We start from the raw sequence: 19,903 nt of genomic DNA, 5'->3' as shown, positions 1-19,903 counted from the left end.
TTGGTGTCCCATCACAGGCCCACAAGTGTATTTGTGATCTTTGACTTCTGGCAGTTCACAAGCAGGCGGCCAGGAAACGGTTTCAGCCTATCAACCACTGAGGAGACAAAGCCTTTGTATAAGGAATGAGGAAGCAATGAACACATTCAGCCTATCACAGGAGTTCCCTGAGTGTTTCGAATTATAAATTCTCCATGTCACTGTATGTTATTGAGCCCAAGTAGCTCGCCGTGATCGTATAGTGGTTAGTACTCTGCGTTGTGGCCGCAGCAACCTCGGTTCGAATCCGAGTCACGGCATTGTGGTTGGCAATCTCACGGCAGTTGGGTTTTTCTTTTACAGAATTACCAAACGTACCAGTTGTTTTTGTAAAATGTCTATTAAAAACAGATCCTTTAAAATATTTAAACGATCTAACGACAAATTATTTAAACACACATGATTATAAGATGTAGCCTTATTTTTGTTTTTAGGAGAGAATGTGCCTGCTGAAAAAAACATTATTTTTAAAAAGTGCATTGCAGGATATCAGGAATTTTCTGTGGGACACCTTGAAAACTTTCATACAGATTATTTGCACAAAACTTGCAGTCAGTTGTTGTGGCCGAGTGGTTAAGGCGATGGACTAGAAATCCATTGGGGTCCCCCCGCGCAGGTTTGAATCCTGCCAACAACGAGAAACTTTTTAACATCGGCTACAATTTCAGAAGCTAACCTTTAGAATTTCTTCCATGTCAGTTTTATAAATAGGTGGCTTATTTTGGTGTCACTATTGCCCTTTCACATATTTATTATCGCTACCCCTTTCATATCTTTGCTATAACTCTCGTCCTACATTAGCGCTGGTGCAAACACTTCAAATTATTATACACTGGCTCTCTCAGTCATACCATTCATGCACTTGAAACTTACTTTACCAATAAAAGAAGCAAATAGAAAAATAAAACAAAAGTGCTTGCTGGATTAGGCAACACACTTCATAAAACTGCATTTTCTTTTCTATTCTCCCCGTGTTACAAGCTTAACTGCTCCCTGTGTAATTTCTCTTAGCCTGCTGTCCCAGGAAGAGAATTTTATCTACAGGCTCTTTCCGTGTTTTTTTCCTAGTCTTTCTTTCCTTTTTCTTAGATTTGTAACTGTTCCTTTACGTGCTCTATTTAGGCGCCATTAATCTCATTTGAGCTCCTTGTACCTGCTGCTGTTTTCTCCACACCTCATACTGCCTTTTCCCTCTTTCTCTCTTTCTCTGAGGTTGGTGGCTACTTTCCAAAGCTTCTGATGCCCCAATGTTCCTTCATCTTGTTGTCAGACGTGAATTGGAAAAGCAACCAAATTAACAAGCCTTTACCACTCATATATGGCAGAGGTTTATACTTTAATTGAGCTAAGAAAAGCGTGTTGTGGGGCCCCTACGAGCCATGGTGCTTGCTTCATCATAATTAGGCACGCAGTCATTAGCCACAGCTCTGATCATGGGTCACTGAGGTCAGTTTCAATAATTCCTCAAAAACCTAACCATGCAGTCCCCCCTAACTGTGTAGTTATCTTGCTTTACTGCTGTTTGTGTGATTAGCTGGGAGGAGCTCATGGCAGCATCCTCCCTATAAAAGTGTAGATGGACCGCTCCTTAACTCTTTCTTGCTTCACATACAGATGGCTTGAGGAGGTACAGGGGAGATGCAGGTCTACTAGACAGTATAGAAGATCTGCGCCAGGTGTGTTTCTCTGCATTGGTGTCCCATCACAGGCCCACAAGTGTATGTGTGATCTTTGACTCCTGGCAGTTCACAAGCAGGCGGCCAGGAAACAGTTTCAGCCAATCAACCACTGAGGAGACAAAGCCTTTGTATAAGGAATGAGGAAGCAATTAACACATTCAGCCTATCACAGGAGTTCCCTGAGTGTACCGAATTATAAATTCTCCATGTCACTGTATGTTATTGAGCCCAAGTAGCTCGCTGTGATCGTATAGTGGTTAGTACTCTGCATTGTGGCCGCAGCAACCTCGGTTCGAATCCGAGTCACGGCATTGTGGTTGGCAATGTCACGGCAGTTGGGTTTTTCTTTTACAGAATTACCAAATGTACCAGTTGTTTTTGTAAAATGTCTATTAAAAACAGATCCTTTAAAATATTTAAACGATCTAACGACAAATTATTTTAACACACATGATTATAAGATGTAGCTATATTGTACCTACTGACATAAATTATCGTTCTTGAACCTATTTGCGGTGGGGGAATGGAGCTCTCCCCCATGCCAATCAGAATGCAGATGAATGCAGTTGCAGTTGAGTGACCTGTATTGTGGCTGTCTAGAGGGAATGCACAAATGTAGCTGTCTCGCAGCCCAATCCAGACGTCAATTGGAGACAGGTTTTCAGGCAAATAAAGCAGTAAGTGCAGAGAAATGCTCACTCTCTAAAAATGGCATTTATAAAGTAGTAAAGTTAAATCCAACCTCACCAGTAAATAGGATTTATCAATAAATAAATAAAGCTTCTCCTCTCTGATATGGAATTACCCCCCAAAAAGTATAAGGGAATACCCAATGCTAACCTACGAGAGGGGCAGACCTCACAGTAGTGAAAAATGTAATAGACTGTTTTGTACTACCAGGACATGCAAACTACCACAGTACATGTCTTACCTTTTACTTACATAGCATGATGCCCCTAGGACTACCTAGGGCCTACTTTTTGGTTAATTATATGTAATAAAATTGGAGTTTAAGGCTTGGCAAGTAGTTTTAAATGGCAAGTCGAAGTGGCAGTACACTGCAGCACACGCACTGCAGTAGCAGGCTTGAGACAGGTTTGAAATGATACTTTTTTGGGCGGCACAATCAGTTCCTGGGTATATGGTATACCACTTTACAAGGGGCTTTCAAGTCAATGAAATCTGTCAGTCAGGTATACTCCAATTACACACATGATTAGGGAAGAAGCACGTTCACTTCAGCACTGATTAGTAGCAATAAAGTGATCAGAGTCCTAAGGCCAACAAAAAGATACAGCAAAATGCGTAGGTGAAAAGCAATAAGGTAGGGTTGAGGCCACCTTAAGAATGCAAGGTCTAACAAAAACAAACTAAGGATAACATGAGTAAAACATCAGGTTTCTCTACGGCATTTGGTGAGACAAGTGTGCCTTCTTTTATCTTCCATAAATGCAACCTTTCCCTGACCCCTTTATTATATAGCTCTTCAAGTAAAAAAGATAAAGCACTTACAAAGGAGCCTCAAATACTCAAAGATGGTAGACTTCTGTAATATGGGCCATAGACTAAAAGCAGCACGAAAACAGAGTGCAATAGGGTCCCAAAAACTTGAGTGCCACATGAGAGTATGCATGAAAGCCTATCCTTTTCCAAACTAGAGATATACTCATGCAATTTTTGTTTTTAGGAGAGAATGTGCCTGCTGAAAAATACATTATTTTAAAAAAGTGCATTGCAGAATACCAGGAATTTGCTGTGGGACACATTGAAAACTTTCATACAGATTATTTGCACAAAACTTACAGTCAGTTGTTGTGGCCGAGTGGTTAAGGCGATGGACTAGAAATCCATTGGGGTCTCCCCGCGCAGGTTCGAATCCTGCCAACAACGAGAAACTTTTTAACATCGGCTACAATTTCAGAAGTTAACCTTTAGAATTTCTTCCATGTCAGTTTTATAAATAGGTGGCTTATTTTGGTGTCACTATTGCCCTTTCACATATTTATTATCGCTACCCCTTTCATATCTTTGCTATAACTCTCGTCCTACATTAGCGCTGGTGCAAACACTTCAAATTATTATACCCTGGCTCTCTCAGTCATACCATTCATGCACTTGAAACTTACTTTACCAATAAAAGAAGCAAATAGAAAAATAAAATAAAAGTGCTTGCTGGATTAGGCAAACACACTTCATAAAACTGCATTTTCTTTTCTATTCTCCCCGTGTTACAAGCTTAACTGCACCCTGTGTAATTTCTCTTAGCCTGCTGTCCCAGGAAGAGAATTTTATCTACAGGCTCTTTCCGTGTTTTTTTCCTAGTCTTTCTTTCCCTTTTCTTAGATTTGTAACTGTTCCTTTATGTGCTCTATTTAGGCGCCATTAATCTAATTTGAGCTCCTTGTACCTGCTGCTGTTTTCTCCACACCTCATACTGCCTTTTCCCTCTTTCTCTCTTTCTCTGAGGTTGGTGGCTACTTTCCAAAGCTTCTGATGCCCCAATGTTCCTTCATCTTGTTGTCAGACGTGAATTGGAAAAGCAACCAAATTAACAAGCCTTTACCACTCATACATGGCAGAGGTTTATACTTTAATTCAATGAGCTAAGAAAAGCGTGTTGTGGGGCCCCTACGAGCCATGGTGCTTGCTTCATCATAATTGGGCGCGCAGTCATTAGCCACAGCTCTGATCATGGGTCACTGAGGTCAGTTTCAATAATTCCTCAAAAACCTAACAATGCAGTCCCCCCCCTAACGGTATAGTTATCTTGCTTTACTGCTGTTTGTGTGATTAGCTGGGAGGAGCTCACGGCAGCATCCTCCCTATAAAAGTATAGATGGACCGCTCCTTAACTTTTTCTTGCTTCACATACAGATGGCTTGAGGAGGTACAGGGGAGATGCAGGTCTAATAGACAGAATAGAAGATCTGCGCCAGGTGTATTTATCTGCATTGGTGTCCCATCACAGGCCCACAAGTGTATGTGTGATCTTTGACTTCTGGCAGTTCACAAGCAGGTGGCCAGGAAACGGTTTCAGCCTATCAACCACTGAGGAGACAAAGCCTTTGTATAAGGAATGAGGAAGCAATGAACACATTCAGCCTATCACAGGAGTTCCCTGAGTGTTTTGAATTATAAATTCTCCATGTCACTGTATGTTATTGAGCCCAAGTAGCTCGCCGTGATCGTATAGTGGTTAGTACTCTGCGTTGTGGCCGCAGAAACCTCGGTTCGAATCCGAGTCACGGCATTGTGGTTGGCAATGTCACGGCAGTTGGGTTTTTCTTTTACAGAATTACCAAATGTACCAGTTGTTTTTGTAAAATGTCTATTAAAAACAGATCCTTTAAAATATTTAAACGATCTAACGACAAATTATTTAAACACACATGATTATAAGATGTAGCCTTATTTTTGTTTTTAGGAGAGAATGTGCCTGCTGAAAAAAACATTATTTTTAAAAAGTGCATTGCAGGATATCAGGAACTTTCTGTGGGACACCTTGAAAACTTTCATACAGATTATTTGCACAAAACTTGCAGTCAGTTGTTGTGGCCGAGTGGTTAAGGCGATGGACTAGAATTCCATTGGGGTCCCCCTGCGCAGGTTCAAATCCTGCCAACAACGAGAAACTTTTTAACATCGGCTACAATTTCAGAAGCTAACCTTTAGAATTTCTTCCATGTCAGTTTTATAAATAGGTGGCTTATTTTGGTGTCACTATTGCCCTTTCACATATTTATTATCGCTACCCCTTTCATATCTTTGCTATAACTCTCGTCCTACATTAGCGCTGGTGCAAACACTTCAAATTATTATACCCTGGCTCTCTCAGTCATACCATTCATGCACTTGAAACTTACTTTACCAATAAAAGAAGCAAATAGAAAAATAAAACAAAAGTGCTTGCTGGATTAGGCAACACACTTCATAAAACTGCATTTTCTTTTCTATTCTCCCCGTGTTACAAGCTTAACTGCTCCCTGAGTAATTTCTCTTAGCCTGCTGTCCCAGGAAGAGAATTTTATCTACAGGCTCTTTCCGTGTTTTTTTCCTAGTCTTTCTTTCCTTTTTCTTAGATTTGTAACTGTTCCTTTATGTGCTCTATTTAGGCGCCATTAATCTCATTTGAGCTCCTTGTACCTGCTGCTGTTTTCTCCACACCTCATACTGCCTTTTCCCTCTTTCTCTCTTTCTCTGAGGTTGGTGGCTACTTTCCAAAGCTTCTGATGCCCCAATGTTTCTTCATCTTGTTGTCAGACGTGAATTGGAAAAGCAACCAAATTAACAAGCCTTTACCACTCATATATGGCAGAGGTTTATACTTTAATTGAGCTAAGAAAAGCGTGTTGTGGGGCCCCTACGAGCCATGGTGCTTGCTTCATCATAATTAGGCACGCAGTCATTAGCCACAGCTCTGATCATTGGTCACTGAGGTCAGTTTCAATAATTCCTCAAAAACCTAACCATGCAGTCCCCCCTAACTGTGTAGTTATCTTGCTTTACTGCTGTTTGTGTGATTAGCTGGGAGGAGCTCATGGCAGCATCCTCCCTATAAAAGTGTAGATGGACCGCTCCTTAACTCTTTCTTGCTTCACATACAGATGGCTTGAGGAGGTACAGGGGAGATGCAGGTCTACTAGACAGTATAGAAGATCTGCGCCAGGTGTGTTTCTCTGCATTGGTGTCCCATCACAGGCCCACAAGTGTATGTGTGATCTTTGACTCCTGGCAGTTCACAAGCAGGCGGCCAGGAAACAGTTTCAGCCTATCAACCACTGAGGAGACAAAGCCTTTGTATAAGGAATGAGGAAGCAATTAACACATTCAGCCTATCACAGGAGTTCCCTGAGTGTACCGAATTATAAATTCTCCATGTCACTGTATGTTATTGACCCCAAGTAGCTCGCCGTGATCGTATAGTGGTTAGCACTCTGCGTTGTGGCCGCAGCAACCTCGGTTCGAATCCGAGTCACGGCATTGTGGTTGGCAATGTCACGGCAGTTGGGTTTTTCTTTTACAGAATTACCAAATGTACCAGTTGTTTTTGTAAAATGTCTATTAAAAACAGATCCTTTAAAATATTTAAACGATCTAACGACAAATTTTTTAACACACATGATTATAAGATGTAGCTATATTGTACCTACTAACATAAATTATCGTTCTTGAACCTATTTGCGGTGGGGGAATGGAGCTCTCCCCCATGCCAATCAGAATGCAGTTGCAGTTGAGTGACCTGTATTGTGGCTGTCTAGAGGGAATGCACAAATGTAGCTGTCTCGCAGCCCAATCCAGACGTCAATTGGAGACAGGTTTTCAGGCAAATAGAGCAGTAAGTGCAGAGAAATGCTCACTCTCTAAAAATGGCATTTATAAAGTAGTAAAGTTAAATCCAACCTCACCAGTAAATAGGATTTATCAATAAATAAATAAAGCTTCTCCTCTCTGATATGGAATTACCCCCCAAAAAGTATAAGGGAATACCCAATGCTAACCTACGAGAGGGGCAGACCTCACAGTAGTGAAAAATGTAATAGACTGTTTTGTACTACCAGGACATGCAAACTACCACAGTACATGTCTTACCTTTTACTTACATAGCATGATGCCCCTAGGACTACCTAGGGCCTACCTTTTGGTTAATTATATGTAATTAAATTGGAGTTTAAGGCTTGGCAAGTAGTTTTAAATGGCAAGTCGAAGTGGCAGTACACTGCAGCACAGGCACTGCAGTAGCAGGCTTGAGACAGGTTTGAAATGATCCTTTTTTGGGCGGCACAATCAGTTCCTGGGTATATGGTATACCACTTTACAAGGGGCTTTCAAGTCAATGAAATCTGTCAGTCAGGTATACTCCAATTACACACATGATTAGGGAAGAAGCACGTTCACTTCAGCACTGATTAGTAGCAATAAAGTGATCAGAGTCTTAAGGCCAACAAAAAGATACAGCAAAATGCGTAGGTGAAAAGCAATAAGGTAGGGTTGAGGCCACCTTAAGAATGCAAGGTCTAACATAAACAAACTAAGGATAACATGAGTAAAACATCAGGTTTCTCTACGGCATTTGGTGAGACAAGTGTGCCTTCTTTTATCTTCCATAAATGCAACCTTTCCCTGACCCCTTTATTATATAGCTCTTCAAGTAAAAAAGATAAAGCACTTACAAAGGAGCCTCAAATACTCAAAGATGGTAGACTTCTGTAATATGGGCCATAGACTAAAAGCAGCACGAAAACAGAGTGCAATAGGGTCCCAAAAACTTGAGTGCCACATGAGAGTATGCATGAAAGCCTATCCTTTTCCAAACTAGAGATATACTCATGCAATTTTTGTTTTTAGGAGAGAATGTGCCTGATGAAAAATACATTATTTTAAAAAAGTGCATTGCAGAATACCAGGAATTTGCTGTGGGACACCTTGAAAACTTTCATACAGATTATTTGCACAAAACTTACAGTCAGTTGTTGTGGCCGAGTGGTTAACGCGATGGACTAGAAATCCATTGGGGTCTCCCCGCGCAGGTTCGAATCCTGCCAACAACGAGAAACTTTTTAACATCGGCTACAATTTCAGAAGTTAACCTTTAGAATTTCTTCCATGTCAGTTTTATAAATAGGTGGCTTATTTTGGTGTCACTATTGCCCTTTCACATATTTATTATCGCTACCCCTTTCATATCTTTGCTATAACTCTCGTCCTACATTAGCGCTGGTGCAAACACTTCAAATTATTATACCCTGGCTCTCTCAGTCATACCATTCATGCACTTGAAACTTACTTTACCAATAAAAGAAGCAAATAGAAAAATAAAATAAAAGTGCTTGCTGGATTAGGCAAACACACTTCATAAAACTGCATTTTCTTTTCTATTCTCCCCGTGTTACAAGCTTAACTGCTCCCTGTGTAATTTCTCTTAGCCTGCTGTCCCAGGAAGAGAATTTTATCTACAGGCTCTTTCCGTGTTTTTTTCCTAGTCTTTCTTTCCCTTTTCTTAGATTTGTAACTGTTCCTTTATGTGCTCTATTTAGGCGCCATTAATCTAATTTGAGCTCCTTGTACCTGCTGCTGTTTTCTCCACACCTCATACTGCCTTTTCCTTCTTTCTCTCTTTCTCTGAGGTTGGTGGCTACTTTCCAAAGCTTCTGATGCCCCAATGTTCCTTCATCTTGTTGTCAGACGTGAATTGGAAAAGCAACCAAATTAACAAGCCTTTACCACTCATACATGGCAGAGGTTTATACTTTAATTCAATGAGCTAAGAAAAGCGTGTTGTGGGGCCCCTACGAGCCATGGTGCTTGCTTCATCATAATTGGGCACGCAGTCATTAGCCACAGCTCTGATCATGGGTCACTGAGGTCAGTTTCAATAATTCCTCAAAAACCTATCCATGCAGTCCCCCCTAACTGTGTAGTTATCTTGCTTTACTGCTGTTTGTGTGATTAGCTGGGAGGAGCTCACGGCAGCATCCTCCCTATAAAAGTGTAGATGGACCGCTCCTTAACTTTTTCTTGCTTCATATACAGATGGCTTGAGGAGGTACAGGGGAGATGCAGGTCTAATAGACAGAATAGAAGATCCGCGCCAGGTGTGTTTCTCTGCATTGGTGTCCCATCACAGTCCCACAAGTGTATTTGTGATCTTTGACTTCTGGCAGTTCACAAGCAGGCGGCCAGGAAACGGTTTCAGCCTATCAACCACTGAGGAGACAAAGCCTTTGTATAAGGAATGAGGAAGCAATGAACACATTCAGCCTATCACAGGAGTTCCCTGAGTGTTTCGAATTATAAATTCTCCATGTCACTTTATGTTATTGAGCCCAAGTAGCTCGCCGTGATCGTATAGTGGTTAGTACTCTGCGTTGTGGCCGCAGCAACCTCGGTTCGAATCCGAGTCACGGCATTGTGGTTGGCAATGTCACGGCAGTTGGGTTTTTCTTTTACAGAATTACCAAATGTACCAGTTGTTTTTGTAAAATGTCTATTAAAAACAGATCCTTTAAAATATTTAAACGATCTAACGACAAATTATTTAAACACACATGATTATAAGATGTAGCCTTATTTTTGTTTTTAGGAGAGAATGTGCCTGCTGAAAAAAACATTATTTTTATAAAGTGCATTGCAGGATATCAGGAATTTTCTGTGGGACACCTTGAAAACTTTCATACAGATTATTTGCACAAAACTTGCAGTCAGTTGTTGTGGCCGAGTGGTTAAGGCGATGGACTAGAAATCCATTGGGGTCCCCCCGCGCAGGTTCGAATCCTGCCAACAACGAGAAACTTTTTAACATCGGCTACAATTTCAGAAGCTAACCTTTAGAATTTCTTCCATGTCAGTTTTATAAATTGGTGGCTTATTTTGGTGTCACTATTGCCCTTTCACATATTTATTATCGCTACCCCTTTCATATCTTTGCTATAACTCTCGTCCTACATTAGCGCTGGTGCAAACACTTCAAATTATTATACACTGGCTCTCTCAGTCATACCATTCATGCACTTGAAACTTACTTTACCAATAAAAGAAGCAAATAGAAAAATAAAACAAAAGTGCTTGCTGGATTAGGCAACACACTTCATAAAACTGCATTTTCTTTTCTATTCTCCCCGTGTTACAAGCTTAACTGCTCCCTGTGTAATTTCTCTTAGCCTGCTGTCCCAGGAAGAGAATTTTATCTACAGGCTCTTTCCGTGTTTTTTTCCTAGTCTTTCTTTGCTTTTTCTTAGATTTGTAACTGTTCCTTTACGTGCTCTATTTAGGCGCCATTAATCTCATTTGAGCTCCTTGTACCTGCTGCTGTTTTCTCCACACCTCATACTGCCTTTTCCCTCTTTCTCTCTTTCTCTGAGGTTGGTGGCTACTTTCCAAAGCTTCTGATGCCCCAATGTTCCTTCATCTTGTTGTCAGACGTGAATTGGAAAAGCAACCAAATTAACAAGCCTTTACCACTCATATATGGCAGAGGTTTATACTTTAATTGAGCTAAGAAAAGCGTGTTGTGGGGCCCCTACGAGCCATGGTGCTTGCTTCATCATAATTAGGCACGCAGTCATTAGCCACAGCTCTGATCATGGGTCACTGAGGTCAGTTTCAATAATTCCTCAAAAACCTAACCATGCAGTCCCCCCTAACTGTGTAGTTATCTTGCTTTACTGCTGTTTGTGTGATTAGCTGGGAGGAGCTCATGGCAGCATCCTCCCTATAAAAGTGTAGATGGACCGCTCCTTAACTCTTTCTTGCTTCACATACAGATGGCTTGAGGAGGTACAGGGGAGATGCAGGTCTACTAGACAGTATAGAAGATCTGCGCCAGGTGTGTTTCTCTGCATTGGTGTCCCATCACAGGCCCACAAGTGTATGTGTGATCTTTGACTCCTGGCAGTTCACAAGCAGGCGGCCAGGAAACAGTTTCAGCCTATCAACCACTGAGGAGACAAAGCCTTTGTATAAGGAATGAGGAAGCAATTAACACATTCAGCCTATCACAGGAGTTCCCTGAGTGTACCGAATTATAAATTCTCCATGTCACTGTATGTTATTGAGCCCAAGTAGCTCGCCGTGATCGTATAGTGGTTAGCACTCTGCGTTGTGGCCGCAGCAACCTCGGTTCGAATCCGAGTCACGGCATTGTGGTTGGCAATGTCACGGCAGTTGGGTTTTTCTTTTACAGAATTACCAAATGTACCAGTTGTTTTTGTAAAATGTCTATTAAAAACAGATCCTTTAAAATATTTAAACGATCTAACGACAAATTTTTTAACACACATGATTATAAGATGTAGCTATATTGTACCTACTAACATAAATTATCGTTCTTGAACCTATTTGCGGTGGGGGAATGGAGCTCTCCCCCATGCCAATCAGAATGCAGTTGCAGTTGAGTGACCTGTATTGTGGCTGTCTAGAGGGAATGCACAAATGTAGCTGTCTCGCAGCCCAATCCAGACGTCAATTGGAGACAGGTTTTCAGGCAAATAGAGCAGTAAGTGCAGAGAAATGCTCACTCTCTAAAAATGGCATTTATAAAGTAGTAAAGTTAAATCCAACCTCACCAGTAAATAGGATTTATCAATAAATAAATAAAGCTTCTCCTCTCTGATATGGAATTACCCCCCAAAAAGTATAAGGGAATACCCAATGCTAACCTACGAGAGGGGCAGACCTCACAGTAGTGAAAAATGTAATAGACTGTTTTGTACTACCAGGACATGCAAACTACCACAGTACATGTCTTACCTTTTACTTACATAGCATGATGCCCCTAGGACTACCTAGGGCCTACCTTTTGGTTAATTATATGTAATTAAATTGGAGTTTAAGGCTTGGCAAGTAGTTTTAAATGGCAAGTCGAAGTGGCAGTACACTGCAGCACAGGCACTGCAGTAGCAGGCTTGAGACAGGTTTGAAATGATCCTTTTTTGGGCGGCACAATCAGTTCCTGGGTATATGGTATACCACTTTACAAGGGGCTTTCAAGTCAATGAAATCTGTCAGTCAGGTATACTCCAATTACACACATGATTAGGGAAGAAGCACGTTCACTTCAGCACTGATTAGTAGCAATAAAGTGATCAGAGTCTTAAGGCCAACAAAAAGATACAGCAAAATGCGTAGGTGAAAAGCAATAAGGTAGGGTTGAGGCCACCTTAAGAATGCAAGGTCTAACATAAACAAACTAAGGATAACATGAGTAAAACATCAGGTTTCTCTACGGCATTTGGTGAGACAAGTGTGCCTTCTTTTATCTTCCATAAATGCAACCTTTCCCTGACCCCTTTATTATATAGCTCTTCAAGTAAAAAAGATAAAGCACTTACAAAGGAGCCTCAAATACTCAAAGATGGTAGACTTCTGTAATATGGGCCATAGACTAAAAGCAGCACGAAAACAGAGTGCAATAGGGTCCCAAAAACTTGAGTGCCACATGAGAGTATGCATGAAAGCCTATCCTTTTCCAAACTAGAGATATACTCATGCAATTTTTGTTTTTAGGAGAGAATGTGCCTGATGAAAAATACATTATTTTAAAAAAGTGCATTGCAGAATACCAGGAATTTGCTGTGGGACACCTTGAAAACTTTCATACAGATTATTTGCACAAAACTTACAGTCAGTTGTTGTGGCCGAGTGGTTAACGCGATGGACTAGAAATCCATTGGGGTCTCCCCGCGCAGGTTCGAATCCTGCCAACAACGAGAAACTTTTTAACATCGGCTACAATTTCAGAAGTTAACCTTTAGAATTTCTTCCATGTCAGTTTTATAAATAGGTGGCTTATTTTGGTGTCACTATTGCCCTTTCACATATTTATTATCGCTACCCCTTTCATATCTTTGCTATAACTCTCGTCCTACATTAGCGCTGGTGCAAACACTTCAAATTATTATACCCTGGCTCTCTCAGTCATACCATTCATGCACTTGAAACTTACTTTACCAATAAAAGAAGCAAATAGAAAAATAAAATAAAAGTGCTTGCTGGATTAGGCAAACACACTTCATAAAACTGCATTTTCTTTTCTATTCTCCCCGTGTTACAAGCTTAACTGCTCCCTGTGTAATTTCTCTTAGCCTGCTGTCCCAGGAAGAGAATTTTATCTACAGGCTCTTTCCGTGTTTTTTTCCTAGTCTTTCTTTCCCTTTTCTTAGATTTGTAACTGTTCCTTTATGTGCTCTATTTAGGCGCCATTAATCTAATTTGAGCTCCTTGTACCTGCTGCTGTTTTCTCCACACCTCATACTGCCTTTTCCTTCTTTCTCTCTTTCTCTGAGGTTGGTGGCTACTTTCCAAAGCTTCTGATGCCCCAATGTTCCTTCATCTTGTTGTCAGACGTGAATTGGAAAAGCAACCAAATTAACAAGCCTTTACCACTCATACATGGCAGAGGTTTATACTTTAATTCAATGAGCTAAGAAAAGCGTGTTGTGGGGCCCCTACGAGCCATGGTGCTTGCTTCATCATAATTGGGCACGCAGTCATTAGCCACAGCTCTGATCATGGGTCACTGAGGTCAGTTTCAATAATTCCTCAAAAACCTATCCATGCAGTCCCCCCTAACTGTGTAGTTATCTTGCTTTACTGCTGTTTGTGTGATTAGCTGGGAGGAGCTCACGGCAGCATCCTCCCTATAAAAGTGTAGATGGACCGCTCCTTAACTTTTTCTTGCTTCATATACAGATGGCTTGAGGAGGTACAGGGGAGATGCAGGTCTAATAGACAGAATAGAAGATCCGCGCCAGGTGTGTTTCTCTGCATTGGTGTCCCATCACAGTCCCACAAGTGTATTTGTGATCTTTGACTTCTGGCAGTTCACAAGCAGGCGGCCAGGAAACGGTTTCAGCCTATCAACCACTGAGGAGACAAAGCCTTTGTATAAGGAATGAGGAAGCAATGAACACATTCAGCCTATCACAGGAGTTCCCTGAGTGTTTCGAATTATAAATTCTCCATGTCACTTTATGTTATTGAGCCCAAGTAGCTCGCCGTGATCGTATAGTGGTTAGTACTCTGCGTTGTGGCCGCAGCAACCTCGGTTCGAATCCGAGTCACGGCATTGTGGTTGGCAATGTCACGGCAGTTGGGTTTTTCTTTTACAGAATTACCAAATGTACCAGTTGTTTTTGTAAAATGTCTATTAAAAACAGATCCTTTAAAATATTTAAACGATCTAACGACAAATTATTTAAACACACATGATTATAAGATGTAGCCTTATTTTTGTTTTTAGGAGAGAATGTGCCTGCTGAAAAAAACATTATTTTTATAAAGTGCATTGCAGGATATCAGGAATTTTCTGTGGGACACCTTGAAAACTTTCATACAGATTATTTGCACAAAACTTGCAGTCAGTTGTTGTGGCCGAGTGGTTAAGGCGATGGACTAGAAATCCATTGGGGTCCCCCCGCGCAGGTTCGAATCCTGCCAACAACGAGAAACTTTTTAACATCGGCTACAATTTCAGAAGCTAACCTTTAGAATTTCTTCCATGTCAGTTTTATAAATTGGTGGCTTATTTTGGTGTCACTATTGCCCTTTCACATATTTATTATCGCTACCCCTTTCATATCTTTGCTATAACTCTCGTCCTACATTAGCGCTGGTGCAAACACTTCAAATTATTATACACTGGCTCTCTCAGTCATACCATTCATGCACTTGAAACTTACTTTACCAATAAAAGAAGCAAATAGAAAAATAAAACAAAAGTGCTTGCTGGATTAGGCAACACACTTCATAAAACTGCATTTTCTTTTCTATTCTCCCCGTGTTACAAGCTTAACTGCTCCCTGTGTAATTTCTCTTAGCCTGCTGTCCCAGGAAGAGAATTTTATCTACAGGCTCTTTCCGTGTTTTTTTCCTAGTCTTTCTTTGCTTTTTCTTAGATTTGTAACTGTTCCTTTACGTGCTCTATTTAGGCGCCATTAATCTCATTTGAGCTCCTTGTACCTGCTGCTGTTTTCTCCACACCTCATACTGCCTTTTCCCTCTTTCTCTCTTTCTCTGAGGTTGGTGGCTACTTTCCAAAGCTTCTGATGCCCCAATGTTCCTTCATCTTGTTGTCAGACGTGAATTGGAAAAGCAACCAAATTAACAAGCCTTTACCACTCATATATGGCAGAGGTTTATACTTTAATTGAGCTAAGAAAAGCGTGTTGTGGGGCCCCTACGAGCCATGGTGCTTGCTTCATCATAATTAGGCACGCAGTCATTAGCCACAGCTCTGATCATGGGTCACTGAGGTCAGTTTCAATAATTCCTCAAAAACCTAACCATGCAGTCCCCCCTAACTGTGTAGTTATCTTGCTTTACTGCTGTTTGTGTGATTAGCTGGGAGGAGCTCATGGCAGCATCCTCCCTATAAAAGTGTAGATGGACCGCTCCTTAACTCTTTCTTGCTTCACATACAGATGGCTTGAGGAGGTACAGGGGAGATGCAGGTCTACTAGACAGTATAGAAGATCTGCACCAGGTGTGTTTCTCTGCATTGGTGTCCCATCACAGGCCCACAAGTGTATGTGTGATCTTTGACTCCTGGCAGTTCACAAGCAGGCGGCCAGGAAACAGTTTCAGCCTATCAACCACTGAGGAGACAAAGCCTTTGTATAAGGAATGAGGAAGCAATTAACACATTCAGCCTATCACAGGAGTTCCCTGAGTGTACCGAATTATAAATTCTCCATGTCACTGTATGTTATTGAGCCCAAGTAGCTCGCCGTGATCGTATAGTGGTTAGTACTCTGCGTTGTGGCCGCAGCAACCTCGGTTCGAATCCGAGTCACGGCATTGTGGTTGGCAATGTCACGGCAGTTGGGTTTTTCTTTTACAGAATTACCAAATGTACCAGTTGTTTTTGTAAAATGTCTATTAAAAACAGATCCTTTAAAATATTTAAACGATCTAACGACAAATTATTTTAACACACATGATTATAAGATGTAGCTATATTGTACCTACTGACATAAATTATCGTTCTTGAACCTATTTGCGGTGGGGGAATGGAGCTCTCCCCCATGCCAATCAGAATGCAGATGAATGCAGTTGAAGTTGAGTGACCTGTATTGTGGCTGTCTAGAGGGAATGCACAAATGTAGCTGTCTCGCAGCCCAATCCAGACGTCAATTGGAGACAGGTTTTCAGGCAAATAAAGCAGTAAGTGCAGAGAAATGCTCACTCTCTAAAAATGGCATTTATAAAGTAGTAAAGTTAAATCCAACCTCACCAGTAAATAGGATTTATCAATAAATAAATAAAGCTTCTCCTCTCTGATATGGAATTACCCCCCAAAAAGTATAAGGGAATACCCAATGCTAACCTACGAGAGGGGCAGACCTCACAGTAGTGAAAAATGTAATAGACTGTTTTGCACTACCAGGACATGCCAACTACCACAGTACATGTCTTATCTTTTTCTTACATAGCATGATGCCCCTAGGACTACCTAGGGCCTACCTTAGGGGTTAATTATATGTAATAAAATTGGAGTTTAAGATGGCAAGTAGTTTTAAATGGCAAGTCGAAGTGGCAGTACACTGCAGCACAGGCACTGCAGTAGCAGGCTTGAGACAGGTTTGAAATGATACTTTTTTGGGCGGCACAATCAGTTCCTGGGTATATGGTATACCACTTTACAAGGGGCTTTCAAGTCAATGAAATCTGTCAGTCAGGTATACTCCAATTACACACATGATTAGGGAAGAAGCACGTTCACTTCAGCACTGATTAGTAGCAATAAAGTGATCAGAGTCCTAAGGCCAACAAAAAGATACAGCAAAATGCGTAGGTGAAAAGCAATAAGGTAGGGTTGAGGCCACCTTAAGAATGCAAGGTCTAACAAAAACAAACTAAGGATAACATGAGTAAAACATCAGGTTTCTCTACGGCATTTGGTGAGACAAGTGTGCCTTCTTTTATCTTCCATAAATGCAACCTTTCCCTGACCCCTTTATTATATAGCTCTTCAAGTAAAAAAGATAAAGCACTTACAAAGGAGCCTCAAATACTCAAAGATGGTAGACTTCTGTAATATGGGCCATAGACTAAAAGCAGCACGAAAACAGAGTGCAATAGGGTCCCAAAAACTTGAGTGCCACATGAGAGTATGCATGAAAGCCTATCCTTTTCCAAACTAGAGATATACTCATGCAATTTTTGTTTTTAGGAGAGAATGTGCCTGCTGAAAAATACATTATTTTAAAAAAGTGCATTGCAGAATACCAGGAATTTGCTGTGGGACACCTTGAAAACTTTCATACAGATTATTTGCACAAAACTTGGAGTCAGTTGTTGTGGCCGAGTGGTTAAGGCGATGGACTAGAAATCCATTGGGGTCTCCCTGCGCAGGTTCGAATCCTGCCAACAACGAGAAACTTTTTAACATCGGCTACAATTTCAGAAGTTAACCTTTAGAATTTCTTCCATGTCAGTTTTATAAATAGGTGGCTTATTTTGGTGTCACTATTGCCCTTTCACATATTTATTATCGCTACCCCTTTCATATCTTTGCTATAACTCTCGTCCTACATTAGCGCTGGTGCAAACACTTCAAATTATTATACCCTGGCTCTCTCAGTCATACCATTCATGCACTTGAAACTTACTTTACCAATAAAAGAAGCAAATAGAAATATAAAATAAAAGTGCTTGCTGGATTAGGCAAACACACTTCATAAAACTGCATTTTCTTTTCTATTCTCCCCGTGTTACAAGCTTAACTTCTCCCTGTGTAATTTCTCTTAGCCTGCTGTCCCAGGAAGAGAATTTTATCTACAGGCTCTTTCCGTGTTTTTTTCCTAGTCTTTCTTTCCCTTTTCTTAGATTTGTAACTGTTCCTTTATGTGCTCTATTTAGGCGCCATTAATCTCATTTGAGCTCCTTGTACCTGCTACTGTTTTCTCCACACCTCATACTGCCTTTTCCCTCTTTCTCTCTTTCTCTGAGGTTTGGTGGCTACTTTCCAAAGCTTCTGATGCCCCAATGTTCCTTCATCTTGTTGTCAGACGTGAATTGGAAAAGCAACCAAATTAACAAGCCTTTACCACTCATACATGGCAGAGGTTTATACTTTAATTCAATGAGCTAAGAAAAGCGTGTTGTGGGGCCCCTACGAGCCATGGTGCTTGCTTCATCATAATTGGGCGCGCAGTCATTAGCCACAGCTCTGATCATGGGTCACTGAGGTCAGTTTCAATAATTCCTCAAAAACCTAACCATGCAGTCCCCCCTAACTGTATAGCTATCTTGCTTTACTGCTGTTTGTGTGATTAGCTGGGAGGAGCTCACGGCAGCATCCTCCCTATAAAAGTATAGATGGACCGCTCCTTAATTTTTTCTTGCTTCACATACAGATGGCTTGAGGAGGTACAGGGGAGATGCAGGTCTACTAGACAGAATAGAAGATCTGCGCCAGGTGTGTTTCTCTGCATTGCTGTCCCATCACAGGCCCACAAGTGTATGTGTGATCTTTGACTCCTGGCAGTTCACAAGCAGGCGGCCAGGAAACGGTTTCAGCCTATTAACCACTGAGGAGACAAAGCCTTTGTATAAGGAATGAGGAAGCAATGAACACATTCAGCCTATCACAGGAGTTCCCTGAGTGTTCCGAATTATAAATTCTCCATGTCACTGTATGTTATTGAGCCCAAGTAGCTTGCCGTGATCTTATAGTGGTTAGTACTCTACGTTGTGGCCGCAGCACCCTCGGTTCGAATCCGAGTCACGGCATTGTGGTTGGCAATGTCACGGCAGTTGGGTTTTTCTTTTACAGAATTACCGAATGTACCAGTTGTTTTTGTAAAATGTCTATTAAAAACAGATCCTTTAAAATATTTAAACGATCTAAAGACAAATTATTTAAACACACATGATTATAAGATGTAGCCTTATTTTTGTTTTTAGGAGAGAATGTGCCTGCTGAAAAAAACAATATTTTTAAAAAGTGCATTGCAGAATATCAGGAATTTGCTGTGGGACACCTTGAAAACTTTCATACAGATTATTATGCACAAAACTTACAGTCAGTTGTTGCGGCCGAGTGGTTAAGGAGATGGACTAGAAATCCATTGGGGTCCCCCCGCGCAGGTAATCTGCCAACAACAAGAAACTTTTTAACATCGGCTACAATTTCAGAAGCTAACCTTTAGTGTTTCTTCCATGTCAGTTTTATAAATAGGTGGCTTATTTTGGTGTCACTATTGCCCTTTCACATATTTATTATCGCTACCCCTTTCATATCTTTGCTATAACTCTCGTCCTACATTAGCGCTGGTGCAAACACTTCAAATTATTATACCCTGGCTCTCTCAGTCATACCATTCATGCACTTGAAACTTACTTTACCAATAAAAGAAGCAAATAGGCGTGTCCAAGATGGCGGAGTCAGCGGATGCGTCTCGCTACAGCTCCTGCCAACGGCCTGAATTAGGCACCGGTTCCGTCACCTTTTCTGACCGAACTCACTGGTCTGGGCTGCCGGAGCCGTTCTAGCACCGGAGCGGACCAGCAAGCAGCTTCGTGGGGCGCCGTGGACGGAAGCGCCACGGAACAATGGCCCGGAGGAGTGGAGAGCCCATCCCCCCCTCCGTCCTGAAAGCGAGGCCGAAGTACAACGGAAGGCGCAGCCGAGCGGAGGTACCCAGCCGGGCCTGAGAAGGGGCCCATCCGCAAGCTACTGTTCCAGG

General features: G+C 41.4%; 15 non-coding genes across 15 annotated transcripts; all 15 read left to right on the top strand.

The window, feature by feature from the left end:
- The first annotated feature begins 227 nt into the window (after positions 1-227).
- Positions 228-299, top strand: TRNAH-GUG (transfer RNA histidin (anticodon GUG)). Its single transcript has one exon. It is a non-coding gene; the product is annotated as a tRNA-His (tRNA).
- A 295-nt stretch (positions 300-594) lies between these two features.
- Positions 595-676, top strand: TRNAS-AGA (transfer RNA serine (anticodon AGA)). The gene has a single exon. It is a non-coding gene; the product is annotated as a tRNA-Ser (tRNA).
- Positions 677-3,526: 2,850 nt separating this feature from the next.
- Positions 3,527-3,608, top strand: TRNAS-AGA (transfer RNA serine (anticodon AGA)). Its single transcript has one exon. It is a non-coding gene; the product is annotated as a tRNA-Ser (tRNA).
- A 1,288-nt stretch (positions 3,609-4,896) lies between these two features.
- On the top strand, positions 4,897-4,968 carry TRNAH-GUG (transfer RNA histidin (anticodon GUG)). The gene has a single exon. It is a non-coding gene; the product is annotated as a tRNA-His (tRNA).
- Positions 4,969-5,263: 295 nt separating this feature from the next.
- On the top strand, positions 5,264-5,345 carry TRNAS-AGA (transfer RNA serine (anticodon AGA)). The gene has a single exon. It is a non-coding gene; the product is annotated as a tRNA-Ser (tRNA).
- A 1,281-nt stretch (positions 5,346-6,626) lies between these two features.
- TRNAH-GUG (transfer RNA histidin (anticodon GUG)) lies at positions 6,627-6,698 on the top strand. The gene has a single exon. It is a non-coding gene; the product is annotated as a tRNA-His (tRNA).
- A 1,486-nt stretch (positions 6,699-8,184) lies between these two features.
- On the top strand, positions 8,185-8,266 carry TRNAS-AGA (transfer RNA serine (anticodon AGA)). Its single transcript has one exon. It is a non-coding gene; the product is annotated as a tRNA-Ser (tRNA).
- A 1,286-nt stretch (positions 8,267-9,552) lies between these two features.
- Positions 9,553-9,624, top strand: TRNAH-GUG (transfer RNA histidin (anticodon GUG)). The gene has a single exon. It is a non-coding gene; the product is annotated as a tRNA-His (tRNA).
- A 295-nt stretch (positions 9,625-9,919) lies between these two features.
- Positions 9,920-10,001, top strand: TRNAS-AGA (transfer RNA serine (anticodon AGA)). Its single transcript has one exon. It is a non-coding gene; the product is annotated as a tRNA-Ser (tRNA).
- Positions 10,002-11,282: 1,281 nt separating this feature from the next.
- On the top strand, positions 11,283-11,354 carry TRNAH-GUG (transfer RNA histidin (anticodon GUG)). The gene has a single exon. It is a non-coding gene; the product is annotated as a tRNA-His (tRNA).
- A 1,486-nt stretch (positions 11,355-12,840) lies between these two features.
- On the top strand, positions 12,841-12,922 carry TRNAS-AGA (transfer RNA serine (anticodon AGA)). The gene has a single exon. It is a non-coding gene; the product is annotated as a tRNA-Ser (tRNA).
- A 1,286-nt stretch (positions 12,923-14,208) lies between these two features.
- Positions 14,209-14,280, top strand: TRNAH-GUG (transfer RNA histidin (anticodon GUG)). Its single transcript has one exon. It is a non-coding gene; the product is annotated as a tRNA-His (tRNA).
- Positions 14,281-14,575: 295 nt separating this feature from the next.
- TRNAS-AGA (transfer RNA serine (anticodon AGA)) lies at positions 14,576-14,657 on the top strand. Its single transcript has one exon. It is a non-coding gene; the product is annotated as a tRNA-Ser (tRNA).
- Positions 14,658-15,938: 1,281 nt separating this feature from the next.
- Positions 15,939-16,010, top strand: TRNAH-GUG (transfer RNA histidin (anticodon GUG)). The gene has a single exon. It is a non-coding gene; the product is annotated as a tRNA-His (tRNA).
- Positions 16,011-17,506: 1,496 nt separating this feature from the next.
- Positions 17,507-17,588, top strand: TRNAS-AGA (transfer RNA serine (anticodon AGA)). The gene has a single exon. It is a non-coding gene; the product is annotated as a tRNA-Ser (tRNA).
- Positions 17,589-19,903: the final 2,315 nt, after the last annotated feature.

Source organism: Lissotriton helveticus, chromosome 12 (genome assembly GCF_964261635.1).
Source record: "Lissotriton helveticus chromosome 12, aLisHel1.1, whole genome shotgun sequence".
NCBI lineage: Eukaryota > Metazoa > Chordata > Amphibia > Caudata > Salamandridae > Lissotriton > Lissotriton helveticus.
The sequence above is the reverse complement of the archived record's forward strand: the minus strand, read 5'-3'. Positions and strand labels throughout refer to the sequence as shown.